Here is a 16,204-nt window from a genome sequence, read left to right on the forward strand (position 1 = left end):
AAAGATTGCCAGCCATCCTTCATCAAAAGGATATGTCCAGCATCTTCAAATTGATCCATTTGCTGTGCATTTCTACACATACACAGGGATAAGGATTGTAGCTGAACATATAAAAAAGTCTCCACACATCACTCTTCACCTTGATGCAACAGGTGGAGTGGTTAAAAAAATAACATAAAAAAAAGGGTGCTGTACTCTTGTCTTACCTGGAATGGGTAAGGATAAACCCCCTTTACCTATGACAGAACTTGTGTGTAATACGCACTCAGTTCCAACAATAAGCTTTTGGCTGATGGAATTCACAAGAAAACTTTCATTTACAGCTAAGAGGAGAATAGCATTTGTTGAAACAGACTACAGCTGGGCGCTCATCAACAGTGTTCTCTTAGCCTTCAACAAAGAGCATATCACAGCATACCTGAACAGAGCACATGACCTTATCACTTCAAGTGATACACCCAAAAAATCACTCAAGTTCACAGTGCTGCACCTCTGCTCAGCCCATATTATTAAGGCTGTGTCCCAAGTTTTCAGCAGAAGAGTGACAGACACAAATGTACAAGAATATGCTACTTTCATTTTTGCACAACTTCTCAATTCAACAAACATGCAGGATGCTTTGCCTGTGTTTTACCATATGTGTGTCCTCTTCAGTGTGGAGGAGAAGACAGACTTTAAGAATGAAGGATGTGGCACTGGGGGACAGTGTACAAGGAACATAGAATGTACATGAGAACGGAGATGGCAGTGCGAGGAAAATAGTTGCCAAAGTCACCATTTACACACATATTTAACATAAGGCGTGAGCAAGCAGTGTGATGTCCTATCAGAGGGTAAAGTAGGAAAAGAAAATCCATACCACTGGCCTGGAATCATTCAAGCCTTAACAGAGAATTACGAGCTATGGTTTCGGCTGGTGAAGGACTACATCCTGTCAAGAAAAAGGTACCTCAGACCCGCAGATTTTATTTCGAAAATGTTTGCCTCAATTCAAGGAAGATACAAAGAACACATTACAGAACATAACATGAAAAAGGACTCAGTATTAAACACAACCTGGTCAAGTTCCAAGACATGAAGATGAAGAACAGTGGGTGAAAAGGGAGAGCTCTGCTGGTCAAGAAAAGTGTAAATCCAAGTATTTTAGACCACCCAAAAAACTGCCAACCCCCATACAAACTGATGACACAACAGTTTAAGATCCTGTTGTACAAAGTAAGGACAAAGATGCACAGGTAAATATTTTTAATCTCTTTATTATTATCTGAAAACAACTTTCTTAATGACTCAACTTCCAATGAACATTGATTTGTTTGGTAAAAAACTATCGAGTATCAGTTGAACACACTGCTCTGAAGAGCTCTAACAGATACTGTATATACAGTGGATGTATATAGTGAATGAATCCTCTGTCTAACAGCGCTCCCGTTACAGGTGAAAGTAAGAAACATGGTTATCCACCACAGTGAGCTCTGTTCACTTCGACCTCATGAGTGGTTGACAGGCGAGGTAAGGCATTTTCACACAACATTTCTATATTGTATGTATAAAAACGTCAGCATATGTAGATTTTTCTGTTCTTTTCAATTTTTCCATGATTTATTTACACTTTTCTATTATGCTGTTATCAGTACAGTAATCCAGGTAAAATCTTGTGTAATGCAAATTGCCAACTGATTATCACTGATAGCTGTATCAACATACTGTGTACAGCATTCAACCATGGAACTTTCTGTTGCAGTCTACTGATTAATTCCCTCTGTGAATAGAAAACATTACACTGCCTGGCCAAAAAAAGTTGCCATTTCAGAAACGTCAAATAATTGGGTTGCATCAAACAAAGAAAACAATTAGGGAGCTTTGAAATTGCTGGAACTGCATTAAGAACCCTTCAACACAAAATCAAAACCTGAAAGAATAGTGCTGAACCATAAACTTTGTGTAAAAAATGTGGTTGGAAAAAATGAATGGACATCACCTCAACACTTGGTGAAGTTGCATGTTAAAAAAATCAACAGTAAAAACCATTGCTATGTTTAATAATTATGGTAAGAACATTTCCATATACACACAATGTGACGAGAACTCACAGGATTGGGACTATTTTATTAGGATTCTTTTCATAAGAAAAGAACTTGTTAGTGAGACTCATCAGAAAAAAAGGCTTCAGTTTGCTAGGGAGCATAAAGATTGCACTTTGGTGCAATGGAAAAAGGTCATGTGGTGCGATGAGTCCAGACTAACCCTATTCCGGAGTGATGGACATCAAATGAAATCTCAAGAGTGTGTGACTTTTTTTGGCCAGGCAGGGTAATTTTTGTACTGGCATCTCACCATTCCAGAAAACATATGAAGGGTTCATTTTTGAAAAACAGATAAATGCCATTATGCTAAAAATACACTGCCTGCCATTGTTATAAGGGGCATACTTAGTAGTCGCTGCATAAGATGTTGTGGTTCATGTAAGAGCCTTCTTTTTCTTTCTCTTTTCACTTCAGTTTTCTTTTCTTGGTCTTTGTCTCTGTTACTGGAGCTACTCACTCTCATACCTGGTGCTACCTAATGTTTGCACTCCATGTGCCGATTCTTGGGTGTTAAAATATATGTGCAGCCAGGTGTCGTGCGTTTCTCTTGAATGCTATGATAGACCGCTGATTTACCTGTCTGGAAATCTGTGGCGTAGTTGTACATGGATTTGCCTGTCACGCCAGGCCACCGTGTTACACATACAATTCTTTATACGTGCTACATTCTGAATCCTAAAGGAATTATTTTTACTTAATTAAAACAACCCCACACAAATTTGATTGATTTTCCTGGGGTCCATGAAAAAATTATGATTTGTGATAATTTATAAAAATGGAGATATCTGTTTTTGCAAATGAATCCTTTATATTTACAGGAGTTCCCAAAGTCCCTATTACCCAAATATTTGTGTTTTTTTGTCTCAAAACACATTCAGACATTTACATTCCATGCTGAATATTCATATTCATATGATGATGATAAATAAAGAGGAGTCTGCAGACCAGTCTGCAACCTACATACACCTGTTTCATGTGTCACGAATGGTAATGTATGGAACAATTGTGTTCTAGGTAATTGAGGGTTTACTGCATGTTGGTGTCCAGAAAAATAACATGGAGAACACTATTTACATATTAAACCATTACACAATGGGCATGATTTTGTTTGGAGAACAGAACCAGTTATGTCACCACAGTTTGCCAAAGGTAGGTCAAATGTTTGTGTGTATTCAAAAAAAGTATTAGTGTTAAAAGAAGGTGGTAGCAGGCATATGCTAAATAGACCCAACAAGTCAAGTCAAATCAAGTCAAGTGGCTTTTATTATAATTTCAGCCATGTACAGTGAATACAGTATATAGTGAAACAAAACAACTAGGCCAATGGTGCTACATAAAAACAAAAAATTACCTACTTAAATTCTTGAATTATATTGAAGAGCCCTAAACTACATAAATTGCATGAGACTTTGTTACCACAGCAGTTGATGAAGAAAAAGCAAGTTATCAGGAAAAAAATAGAAACGCTTTCAGGTAAATCAAAAACATCGGTAAGAGATGGTTCATTTATATACACTAAAAGTGATGGGGATAGTTACAGGAACAGTAGTGACAGGCATGACTGAGACTGTTGACCTGTGACTACATTTCAAAACCTACAAAAGGGTGAGGGTCAATACTGAAGGGATGAACTTATAGATAGAACATAATAAACAAAATAGTTGTTTGCCTATTCATTGCATAGAAGTTTATACATGGTACAACAAATAGTTGAAGAAAATCTATTTTCAAAAAATTACAATTTCAGAAAAGTATGAAATCTGTCAAATGATGTTATAGGATATCAAATATATTATTTCGATAATAGTTATAGGATATCAAATATATGATTTCTCTATTCTGTATTCCATGTGGTATTTCAATGTGGTATTTGTGCCCATTAGTAGTTTTTGCAGTATTTCCACATATTTTGTAGGTTAAATTGAACAAATACCAGGCACTTTGGTAATTTTTCCTTGTAAACAACAATCACTGGAAGTTTATGTTTACCACTTTATGGTAAGTGATAATTATTTAAATAAATAATTATTTAAATAAATAATTATCCCTAAAATCCTTACCTTTAACTAGTTTATTATTTGTGAATTTAACAATTCTTTACAGTATGCAAATGCAGTCAACAGCACTGTGTTTGTCTTGGACCCAGCATGCACTTCATCAGAATTGAAAGACTCAGAATATGTGGCTAAAAATCTGCAGTATGATACGAAAACTACATTTTATCATATTTAAAAAAGGATTACTTTATCTTGCTTTACTTTATTTTCTTTACTGTGTAGACTTAATTACAAATTTTTAAGGTGTAGTAACTACTGTACATCTACAAATATAAGCATTCCAACAGTAAATTTAGTCAGGGTAGCACTTATTAATAATTGAATAATAAATGTATAGATGCACATCTGAATTATTTGATTGTAAGATGACAACAACTGATTTTTTCATGTATTTATTTGTGAATTGGTTAAATATTTAATAATAAAATGTAATTTCAGAGAGTATTTAAAGATGCAGAGATTATTTTGGTACTAGTTGGGTCAGAGGGTCACATGACCTAGAAGCTATTGAAGAAATAGTGTTTTTTTTTTTTTTAAATAAAAATTAAAAGAAAAATAAAAGAGATTTTTTGGGATACAAAGAGGTGTACCTTGTGGAGTTGTCCAAGTAGATTTTCATACTAGTTTGGCATCATAGGGTCACATGACCTAGAAGCTATTGAAGGAATAGTTATTTTTTTTATTAAAAAATAAATAAACAACAAATTAATTCACACGATACATAATTAATACTATCTATTAATTACATTTTTATTCATAAATAAACAAAAGCTGTTTGCAATGATGCATGCCATATGTATATTTAAGAAGAAATTAGAATAACTGGGGAACGTGGTCAGTTAAGTAACAAGTACCACATTTAAGTCGTACAGAAATTTGTCGACAGTCCCTAAACTACCGCTTCTGAATGTCTGTGTAATGTCTGAATATCAAGCTAACTTCACCGCGGTCTCCAACACTGTGTTGATAACATCCATTTCTTTCACCTCACTCAATTTATCCACCTCCACAATCACCATCGCCTCCTTCAGATCAGTTCTGCAAACTCTGCCTCATTTCACCATCCGTTCTGTTTCCAGCTTATTGTCGGTAGTCTAATCCATTGTCGTTGTCAATTCGTGTCTCTCCAACCATTTGCAAGTCCATAACCACAGGTCCATCCATCTCAAAAATACGCCCAGACAAAAGGCACAAAAACAAAAAAAAGACAAGCAAAACCACCTTCCAGACAGCGTTAAGCTAGTGAGGTGGTTTAAACATGAAATCAAACAAAAAACAAAGAAAATACTCCAAATACAAAAACACAAAACTCCAAAACAAAGTCAAACAAACGAGTCGTGGGAGAGCCTTCCTCTCCCTACTGCAGTCAACACTTCCTGTGAACACTAGAGAGCGTTCTCAGAGTGGTATGGCCGTAAGCAATAGCTGTTTTGAAAAGAATTCTTTTCATTTATGAATGTATTTTTGTTTCTTGGTTTGTGTTTCTTCCATTAGTTTGTTTGTTAGCCATAAGCAAGAGTTTTTATTTAAAGAATCCAATTTATTTCTGTTTTTATTTGTTTGCATGTTCTTCTTTGTTAGTTCATTTTTTAAAACTTTACCTAGAGTTTTTTTGATAATGGGATGTTATCCTAAGAGAATTCAAAGGGAAGAAGAAGTAAAATGTGGAAAAAGCTAAAAGAGGAAAAAGCTAAAAGACTTTTCTTCAGACACCCATCAACAGCAAACCTTATCAGACTTAAGATGAAGAGAGCACAAGCAAGAAGAACCATAAACAAAGTTAAAAAGGAAAGCTGGAGAAGATTCGTCTCCAACATGTCAGCAAATACCCCATCAAGCAAAATATGGAATCTAATACAAAAATGAAAGGGGAAAACAATGGTCCACAAATACATCACATCAAAAAGAATGATTCTGTTACAGGGGGAACTTCGGTAACGCTAAGAGGGGGAAGGTACTGGGTCGGCCCTGTCCTCTACGAGGATGCTGAGGGGAGAGCGGACTGGTGTCCGGGGCAGATAGAAGGAGTGTACAACTGAACAGGGGGTGATGAAGCAATGTATGGTGGAATTGTTGGGTGTACAAGTTATGAAGGATGGGAAAATAATAAAATGGGATAATGGGGGAGAAAAAGGGTTTAATGGAGTGCAGATGAAAAGTAGAGTAGAGTGCTTGGTGTGTGGAAGGCACGTCCGGAGCGGGGTTCGAACCACGAAGCTTGAGATCTCTGGACACGTGACCTGGACACCTGAAGAACGATAGTCTGGGTCAGCCGGCCAATCACAGCTCACCCGGGAAATCTTTCTCGGCCAATCACATCGGCCGTTACATCTTTCTACATCTTTCTTCCCCAATCCCTGCGCTGAAAAGATGAACCAATCGAATCTCTCACAATTTTATCGTTCTCCGCTAATCGCGTTTGTTCGCGGCGATGGGCCCGCCCACGGAAACGGATGAATTCGCCAATCAAATCGCGCGCGCCCAGTGTCGTATCATTCAAGTTAAGTGTGTTCGCTTGCAGTGTGTGTTTTCGTATATCGCGTATTTACCTGTTTATTTTAATAACCTTTGGACTGTTATAATCATGTGCTGTGATTAACCTTTATCTTTAGGAGGTTTTGGAACATTATACCGCCCCAGGTAAGAGCTGTTTTTTGTTTAAATCCATGCCTCAATGTTTAACATTGATATGATAGTATTGATATGCGTTATAAATACATTATAGTGTACTGTTATTATACATTAGTGTACTGTTATTATTCATTATAGTGTACTGTTAGTATACATCATAGTGTACTGTTATTATAAATTATAGTGTACTGTTCTTATTCATCATAGTGTACTGTTCTTATTTATCATAGTGTACTGTTCTTATTCATTATAGTGTGTTATTAATATAGTGTGCATTATTATATTTACAATATAATATGGCTGGAAATTGTATGGAATTGCATGTTTGTTTTTATTCATTTAATTATTGTATATTATGATTTAATTATTATTCAATTCAACATGCTGAATTTAACTTTCACAGATTTTCGACTACTAAAGCCTCAAAAATCTCGTAAGGCCATGGCAGTTTTCCAGCACAGGTGTGTGTCCCTCTGCAGCTGGGGACAGACCTGCTCCTCACCAGAGGGTATGTATAGAAAAGACATAAAGTCATACCATGTTATCTATAGGTTGCGTGCCAACTGACAGTGTTTTTTTTTAATGTTACAGACCAGTAAATGTCCAGTGCAGGCCTGTGGACACATCACTTTTTTTTCAGATTCTCCCACTCAAGTTATTGAGGAGAATTTGAAATGTAAATATCCCAGTATATTATATCTGAAATCTCACCTAAACTCTTTACCCACTGCTTAAATTTTACTGCCATATACACTATATTGCCAAAAGTATTCGCTCACCCATCCAAATAATCAGAATCAGGTGTTCCAATCACTTCCATGGCCACAGGTGTATAAAATCAAGCACCTAGGCATGCAGACTGTTTTTACAAACATTTGTGAAAGAATGGGTCGCTCTGTGATAGGATGCCACTGTGATAGGATGCCACCTGTGCAACAAATCCAGTCGTGAAATTTCCTCGCTCCTAAATATTCCACAGTCAACTGTCAGCTGTATTATAAGAACGTGGAAATGTTTGGGAACAACAGCAACTCAGCCACGAAGTGGTAGGCCACGTAAACTGACGGAGCGGGGTCAGCGGATGCTGAGGCGCATAGTGCGAAGAGGTCGCCAACTTTCTGCAGAGTCAATCGCTACAGACCTCCAAACTTCATGTGGCCTTCAGATTAGCTCAAGAACAGTGCGCAGAGAGCTTCATGGAATGGGTTTCCATGGCCGAGCAGCTGCATCCAAGCCATACATCACCAAGTGTAATGCAAAGCGTCGGATGCAGTGGAGTAAAGCATGCTGCCACTGGACTCTAGAGCAGTGGAGACGCATTCTCTGGAGTGAAGAAACGTGCTTCTCCATCTGGCAATCTGATGGACGAGTCTGGGTTTGGCGGTTGCCAGGAGAACGGTACTTGTCTGACTGCATTGTGCCAAGTGTAAAGTTTGGTGGAGGGGGGATTATGGTGTGGGGTTGTTTTTCAGGAGCTGGGCTTGGCCCCTTAGTTCAAGTGAAAGGAATTCTGAATGCTTCAGCATACCAAGACATTTTGGACAATTCCATGCTCCCAACTTTGTGGGAACAGTTTGGAGCTGGCCCCTTCCTCTTCCAACATGACTGTGCACCAGTGCACAAAGCAAAGTCCATAAAGACATGGATGACAGAGTCTAGTGTGGAGGAACTTGACTGGCCTGCACAGAGTCCTGACCTCAACCCGATAGAACACCTTTGGGATGAATTAGAGCGGAGACTGAGAGCCAGGCCTTCTCGTCCAACATCCGTGTGTGACCTCACAAATGCGCTTCTGGAAGAATGGTCAAAAATTCCCATAAACACACTCCTAAACCTTGTGGACAGCCTTCCCAGAAGAGTTGAAGCTGTTATAGCTGCAAAGGGTGGACCGACGTCATATTGAACCCTATGGATTAGGAATGGGATGTCACTTAAGTTCATATGCGAGACAAGGCAGGTGAGCGAATACTTTTGGCAATATAGTGTAAGTGATAAATTATTATAAAATACTAACAAAGTACATAAATCTATAAACAAAAAACTACCAATATTTATATTATTAAATATATATGTTGAAGCACACACCTAAGTAAACTTATAAATAATGATAAAACAAAGAAAACATTCAAGTCAAGTCAAGAAGCATTTATTGTCCTTTTGACCACATATAGCTGACGCAGTACACAGTGAGATGGAGAAGCGCGATTCGTCACTCCAGAGAACGCGTCTCCACTGCTCTAGAGTCCAGTGGCGGCGTGCTTTACACCACTGCATCCGACGCTTTGCATTGCACTTGGTGATGTATGGCTTGGATGCAGCTGCTCGGCCATGGAAACCCATTCCATGAAGCTCTCTGTGCACTGTTCTTGAGCTAATCTGAAGGCCACATGAAGTTTGGAGGTCTGTAGCGATTGACTCTGCAGAAAGTTGGCGACCTCTTCGCACTATGCGCCTCAGCATCCGCTGACCCCGCTCCGTCAGTTTACGTGGCCTACCACTTTGTGGCTGAGTTGCTGTCATTCCCAAACACTTCCATGTTCTTATAATACAGCTGACAGTTGACTGTGGAATATAGGAGTGAGGAAATTTCACGACTGGATTTGTTGCACAGGTGGCATCCTATCACAGTTCCACGCTGGAATTCACTGAGCTCCTGAGAGCGACCCATTCTTTCACAACTGTTTGTAAAAACAGTCTGCATGCCTAAGTGCTTGATTTTATACACCTGTGGCCATGGAAGTGATTGGAACACCTGATTCTGATTATTTGGATGGGTGAGCGAATACTTTTGGCAATATAGTGTATGTATATTGTTATGGTGTGTGTCTTGTGCTGTATTATTCTTATCTATGTAAAAAAAGACAAAATTTCTAACAATAGGTTGTACTGAGAAGCCTTATTCTGCAGATAATTAAATAATCAAAGTCAACTCACTACACAGGAGTTAGAACTTGACTCATATTGACAGCAGGAAGGTTTCTGTAGACTAACAGTGGCCATTTCTAAAGTGAATTAAATTATATTAATTAATTTAGCAGAATGCGCAGAAGAGGATCAGGAAGCTTTCACTGTCGCGCTGCTGAAACTCTCGTGCACAGCACAATTTCGCTGTGTGCTCCGATACGAATTACCGTGCTGTGAGTTTAGTGAAAGCTTTCTTAAATTGCTTTCGAGAAATTACCTCTCAGAGCGCCTAGCGCTCTGATGCAAATACTGAGAAGAGAATTCAAGGGATGCCTTTAGTAATCCTAGAGTGGATGGTTAATGACTGCCTGGTTTGGATACTGGAATCTGAACATCACATAAATAATGCCAAGTGTGGATTCAGGAAAGGTCGAAGCACTACAGACCACCTTGTGTGTCTTGAAAGCAATATTCGTGATGCTTTTATTAAGAAGGAGCATGCTGTGGCAGTATTTTTTGATCTAGAGAAGGCCTATGATACAACATGGAAACAAGGAATCTTAAACGATTTGTATCAGTTGAATTTTAGAGGACGTCTGTCTATTTTTATTTCAACTTTCTTATCTAATAATTTTTTAGTCAAAATTGCAAACACATTATCAGAACGGCATAAACAAGAACTTGGAGTACCTCAAGGAAGTATTTTATCTGTAACTCTTTTTAGTATTAAAATAAATAACATCATAAAACCATTGGATCTGACGTTCTTTGCAGTTTATATGTAGATGATATCTGCATTTGCTACAGAGCAAGAATATGATGACCATTGAGCGGACAATCCAACAGAAGATAAACAAGATGGAATCTCACAAAAAGTTTGTTTGTTTCTTCCATTGGTTTGTTTGGTGGCCATAAGCAAGAGTTTTTATTTAAAGAATCCTATATATTTGTTTTTATTTGTTTGCATGTTCTTTTTGTTAGCTTGTTTTTCAAAACTTCAGCTAGAGTTTTTTCGATAATGGGATGTTGTCCTAAGAGAATTCAAAGACAAAAGTAAATGAAGGACTAATATCAAAAGCATACAGCACCTGGTATTCCCAGGCAGTCTCCCATCCAAGTACTCACCAGGCCTGACTCTGCTACGCTTCCAAGATCAGACGAGAGCTTGCGTTCTTAGAGTGGTATGGCAGTAAGCATGAGCTGGTTTGTAAAGAATTATTTTATTCATGTCTTGTATCTATTTTTTTGTTGGTTTGTATGTTTCTTCCATTGGTTTGTTTGGTGGCCATAAGCAAGAGTTTTTATTTAAAGAAACCAATTTATTTCTGTTTTTATTTGTTTGCATGTTCTTCTTTGTTAGTTTGTTTTTCAAAACTTTAGCTAGAGTTTTTTTGATAATGGGATGTTGTAACCACCTAGAACTTGGTTACTGAGCCTTTTTAAATGCTGTGTCACTACCACGCTCTAGGGGGCTCTGTATTCCCCCTCTTGTATATAGCCAGGTAAAGGGAGTGAAAAAGATGAATATGGTTTGGGTGAAGAGGGAAATATTGTCTTCTCGAGTGCTTAACCAGATGCTGGGAGTCCTGACTGGAAAACTTTTCAGGTTTCAAATCTAGTCAAATGGACTCTATGCACTTTCTTCCTTCAGTGGCTGTTTATTTTTACTTTGAGAAGGTCCAGTTATGTTTGCTCTAAAGACTTAAAGGTTTTTCAGTCTACCGAAAAGGAGCAGGCCAGGGTGGCAGTGGATAGGCCTCTGCTTCAGCCCATGCTAGCTGCAACGCACATTGATCTGCTGGACATTCGGATTACTGGATGAACAATATAACAATGGACAGATAAGGCTTTCTTTATTTCCACTCATTTTCAACAGCAGTGACTGAAATGCATGGGTATGCCTTTGGGTTTTTGTGTTGCAATGGTTATGTTTTGGGGAATTTGTTTATGATAATGTTTTGTGTATGCCCTCATATAAAATTTTGCTGCTTTTGCTGTATGTGGTTTTCTGTCAGTTTTTTTTTTTGAGTAACACAATCATCATCTGCAATGGATGGCGATGAGGTCTTTCACTACTAGAAGGGATCCAGTAAGAGAGATGATAAACACCTTCAGTGATCTGTATAATGATTTGGATGAAGAGAATGGAAGGGCCGTGGATAATGTTTCTGAGAATGATTCTTCTTTTCCTCCTCCACCTCCACCACTGGAGATGAATGAGGGGTTAAACCATAATCCTTGCTCACTAGTTCCATCCCTGAATGACTGAATCACAGCATTAGAAAATCAAATTGTAGCCATCAATCAGATGATGAGTGAGTCAGTTTTCTGTGATGAATTTATCAAGCAATGTAAAAAGATAGATGATAGGATGTCATACCATGTTCAGCGTGAGTGTGAGAGGGTGAAACAACAGTTGGAAATGTTAGTCAAGGACTTGGGTCAATCAATGGTAGATTGTCTGAAAAGAAGAGATGAGCAACTGAAGCAACAATTTCAAGAGCTACCACCATCTTCATCAACCCCAATAGTTTCAAAACCTAACCCTCTAGTTAATGTTCCACCAAGCAATATGACATATAGCCTGCAGTTTATCCCTGTTTAAAACCTGAGCAGTCAGTCTTCAGTGCAGTATAACCCTCCTGTAAAACTTGATTTCCCTAGTTTCAGCACCACTCTTGATGATGACCCAGTTGTGTTCATTGAGCACTGTGAGGAATATTTTGCTGTTCGACCTCAGTGAAGGAGAAATCCTTGCCTCACTCACAGCTGTACTTAATGTAAAGGAAGCGTCAAAGATTGGTGGATGGCAGAGAGAGAAAGCGTGGTCAACTGGGAGCAGTTCAAGGAGAGATTCCTGCACTCGTTCTTAAGTTAGGACTATTAGGATGTAGTGGCCAGGAAGCTGCTCGAGAGGAAACAAGGTGCCAAGGAAAGTTTCAGAGACTTTGCATTTCAGTATCGGGCTTTGTGTCTGTGATGGAAAAAAGATATGTCTGAAAAGGAAGTGGTTCAGGAAATCTTGAGGAACTGCAATCCGTGACTTGCTAGTTTGCTACATGGAACTGTTAAAGATGTGAGAGAGTTAGTCAGGATTGGAACCCAAATTGAAAGAGACTTTGAGTCCAAAAGATATTGGAATCAGGTTAATGGGGAAGAGCAGAAGAAGAAAACATTTGCTGTTGAAGAACCTCAGCGCAAATTACCCCAGGGTGGGAACCGAGTTGTGCTCGGTTTAAGAACATTGCCCTTGCCATTATTCTTGGAGACAGCTATGTCACTGCCATTGTTGACACTGCACCTTCTCACTAATCCAAAAATCTTTATGGAAACGACATAGTCATCATGAAGGATGTCAACCTAGTGGAGGCCAGTCCTTCTTGTTGGCCAATGGACAGAGACAAAACTCTCTAGGCAAGGTGAATTGGATATGTGAAGTCCAAGGACAGATGTTTAGCGTAACTTTCTTCATCATGCAAGATACTGATCTAACTGTGCCAATCATTCTGGGAATCGACTTTCTATTAGTCCAAAATGGTTTTGGATTTTCAAAGAGCTCAGTACTGTATGCCTGCAACACCAGAACCAAAGACTATTCCCTTTTTACATCATGATGTTTATCCGTCTACATATTTTTACTTTGCTATACCTGAATCCATTTGTAATGAGGAAACTCGCCTGCAAATACAGTCATTAACACAAGCATCAGATGTGGATCCTTCCATACAAAAGGAGTTAGAGGGCCTGATGTTAAGTTGGCCTACTGTGTGCTCTCAGCAGGTTGGTCAAACCAACTGTGTGAAACATTGCATCATAACTGTAGATGAGATTCCAGTAAGGAAGTGTGCTTACAAGGTCTCACTAGAAAAACAGCAATTCATTGAATCTCAGGTGCAAGAACTCTTGGACAAAGGAATCATCCGGCTGTCTACTTCACTTTGAGCATCCCCCGTTGTTGTAGTACAAAAGAAGGACAGAGGCTCCAGATTCTGCGTCGATTATCAAGGGCTTAATGCCAAGACTCATCTAGATCCTTATCCTATGCCTCAAATTCAGGATATTCTAGAGTCCCTCCATGGAGCAACTGTTTTCAGTACCTTAGACCTGAAAAGTGGTTACTGGTAGTTGGAAATGGATGAAAATAGCATTCAAAAAACAGCATTTGTAACATCTACAGGGCTTTATGAATTTCTTTGTTTACCATTTGGCCTGAAGAATGCTGCAGCATCCTTCCAAAGACTGATGGAACTGGTATTATGTGAGGTGAAAGGAAAGTGCTGTATGGTATACATTGATGACATTGTTGTTTACTCCAGGACCATTTTGGAACATCTCCAGCATCTTCAACAAGTTTTCACCTGTCTCCATCGAGCTGGTCTCACCCTCAATCTAAAAAAATGTAACTTCATCAAAAAATCGCTTTTGTTCCTTGAAGAAGTAAAAACTGATCCAGCCAAAGTTTCAGCAGTGGAATTATTTCCCATACCACAGTCCATCAAAGATGTTCAAAGGTTTCTAGGTTCATCAGGTTACTACCATCATTTCATACCCCAGTTCTCTGAAAAAGGAGCTCCACTGCATGCCTTCAGGCAAAAGAAAGCCACATGGGAATGGACTGAACAATATCAGCAAGCATTTGACTCCATTAAGCAAGACCTTGTGCAAGCTCCAGTTTTGAGTACTCCTAACTTCTGTAGACCGTTTAGAGTTCAGACCAATGCAAGCGAAATTGGATTGGGAGCTGTTCTCACCCAAGAATCAGATGGTGAAGAGCATGTTATTGCCTATATATCCCGGTTGTTGAGAGGAGCAGAGAAAGCCTATTCTGTGTCGGGAAAAGAATGTTTGGCGGCAGTTTGGGCCGTAGAAAAATGGAGGCATTATCTTGAAGGACAGGCCTTTGAAGTAGTAACAGATCATGCTGTTTTAACATGGGCATTCCAACATCCAAAACCTTCTTCACGTCTCATGCGTTGGACTATAAGATTGTAAGGTTTTCATTTTACAGTGAGATATCGGAAAGGTCAGTGTAATGTGGCTCCTGATGTGTTATGAAGGAGTCATAGAGCTCCTCAGGACACATTGCTCATTACTACTGTTACCAAAGTCATTCCTCCACCATGCAATCTACCAGTTGAGTTTTCACAAGTTGCTACAGCACAAAATAAGGATGCTGAAATTCAAGAACTAGCAACCAAGGCAGAAAAACAAACGACACCAGACTCCACTAGAGTTTATTATGTTGTTGAGAATGGTTGTCTATTTCGTAGTGTGCCTGATGGGCAAAAAGGGTGTTGGAAACTTTTTCCATGTCGAAGCAGAGACCAGGAGACGTTGGGATATCTTTCAAGCATAAGTTAATCTTTATTGAGAACTCGCTGTGCGTCGCTGTAGTCATCCAAGTCTTACTATAGTTTCAGCACTGTAGAATTTATACTTTTCCAGGGGGAGGGATACATAGAGGTGGAGACAATCTAAACAAAGCATGCAACTGCAGTACAGGAATCAGCCCGGTAATGGAATTTCCCCAGCCCTGATCTCATCAGCATAACAGTGTCATTCAAATGCATAGGTGCTAATCCAATCAGCCTGATAGTATCACCCAAACCTTCAGATTATCATAGAGACAAAGGCACAGCCTGGCCTTGAGATTAGCTTTCACATTTAACCTGGGACCCTGCGCGGTGGTCAGGAAGTACATACAGACAAAAGGTTAATGTCTCAGACACCTGGGCTGCCAGACTTGATCTTCTTAGAATGTCATCATCTTTACCTCAAAATGTAAAACCCAATGTACATAACTTTTTAGTTTATATACTATTACGTTGGAACCTAGATTTAACATTTTATAAATTTGTAATCCAACAAGGGCAAAAACTTCACAGAGCGACAAAGCGAGTTAACAGAAATTTAAAGTCAATGATTGCGTCCTATGTTGAAGAACAGCACCGACAGTGGGACAAGTGGTTGGCCGAGTTCAGGTTTTCCATTAATTCAGATTGGCATGAAAGCACTGGGTTCACTCCAGCAGAGGTAGCCCTTGGATGGAAATTGAAAGGTCTAATGGAAAGAGCCCTACAACCACTACCTAACCCTAACAGTCCTGTCTACTGTGCATTATAGAGGCAGGAAAAGCTAGCAATCTTGGTAAAGGAGAATGTGAAACGAGCTCAAAATAAGCAGAAAAAATACTATGACCAGCATCATAAGCCTATTCAGTTTCAGTTTGGAGATATAGTTTGGGTGCAAACTCATCCTTTGTCCAAAGCAGATGACGGTGTTTTGGTGAAATTATTGCCCTAATGGAAAGGTCCTGCCAAAATTGTAAAAAAAAAAAAACTGGGTCCAGTAAATTACCAAGTCTCTCATGTGTCTGATTCACATATTACTGATACCTACCATGTCCGGAACCTTAAGCTTTGTCATGGATGGAACAAACCTTCCAATGATGGGAGGGGTATGTAACCACCTAGAACTTGGTTACTGAGTCTTTTTAATTGCTGTGTCACTACCATGCTCTAGGGGGCT

The 16,204-nt window shown here is 39.0% G+C and overlaps 1 long non-coding RNA gene across 1 annotated transcript; it reads left to right on the top strand.

The window, feature by feature from the left end:
- The first annotated feature begins 6,650 nt into the window (after positions 1-6,650).
- Positions 6,651-7,543, top strand: LOC131349042 (uncharacterized). The gene is made up of 3 exons (XR_009204029.1): positions 6,651-6,781; positions 7,176-7,280; positions 7,364-7,543. It is a non-coding gene; the product is annotated as an uncharacterized LOC131349042 (long non-coding RNA).
- The last annotated feature ends 8,661 nt before the right edge of the window (positions 7,544-16,204 follow it).

Source organism: Hemibagrus wyckioides, linkage group LG29, assembly GCF_019097595.1.
Source record: "Hemibagrus wyckioides isolate EC202008001 linkage group LG29, SWU_Hwy_1.0, whole genome shotgun sequence".
In the NCBI taxonomy this organism is placed as follows: Eukaryota; Metazoa; Chordata; class Actinopteri; order Siluriformes; family Bagridae; genus Hemibagrus; species Hemibagrus wyckioides.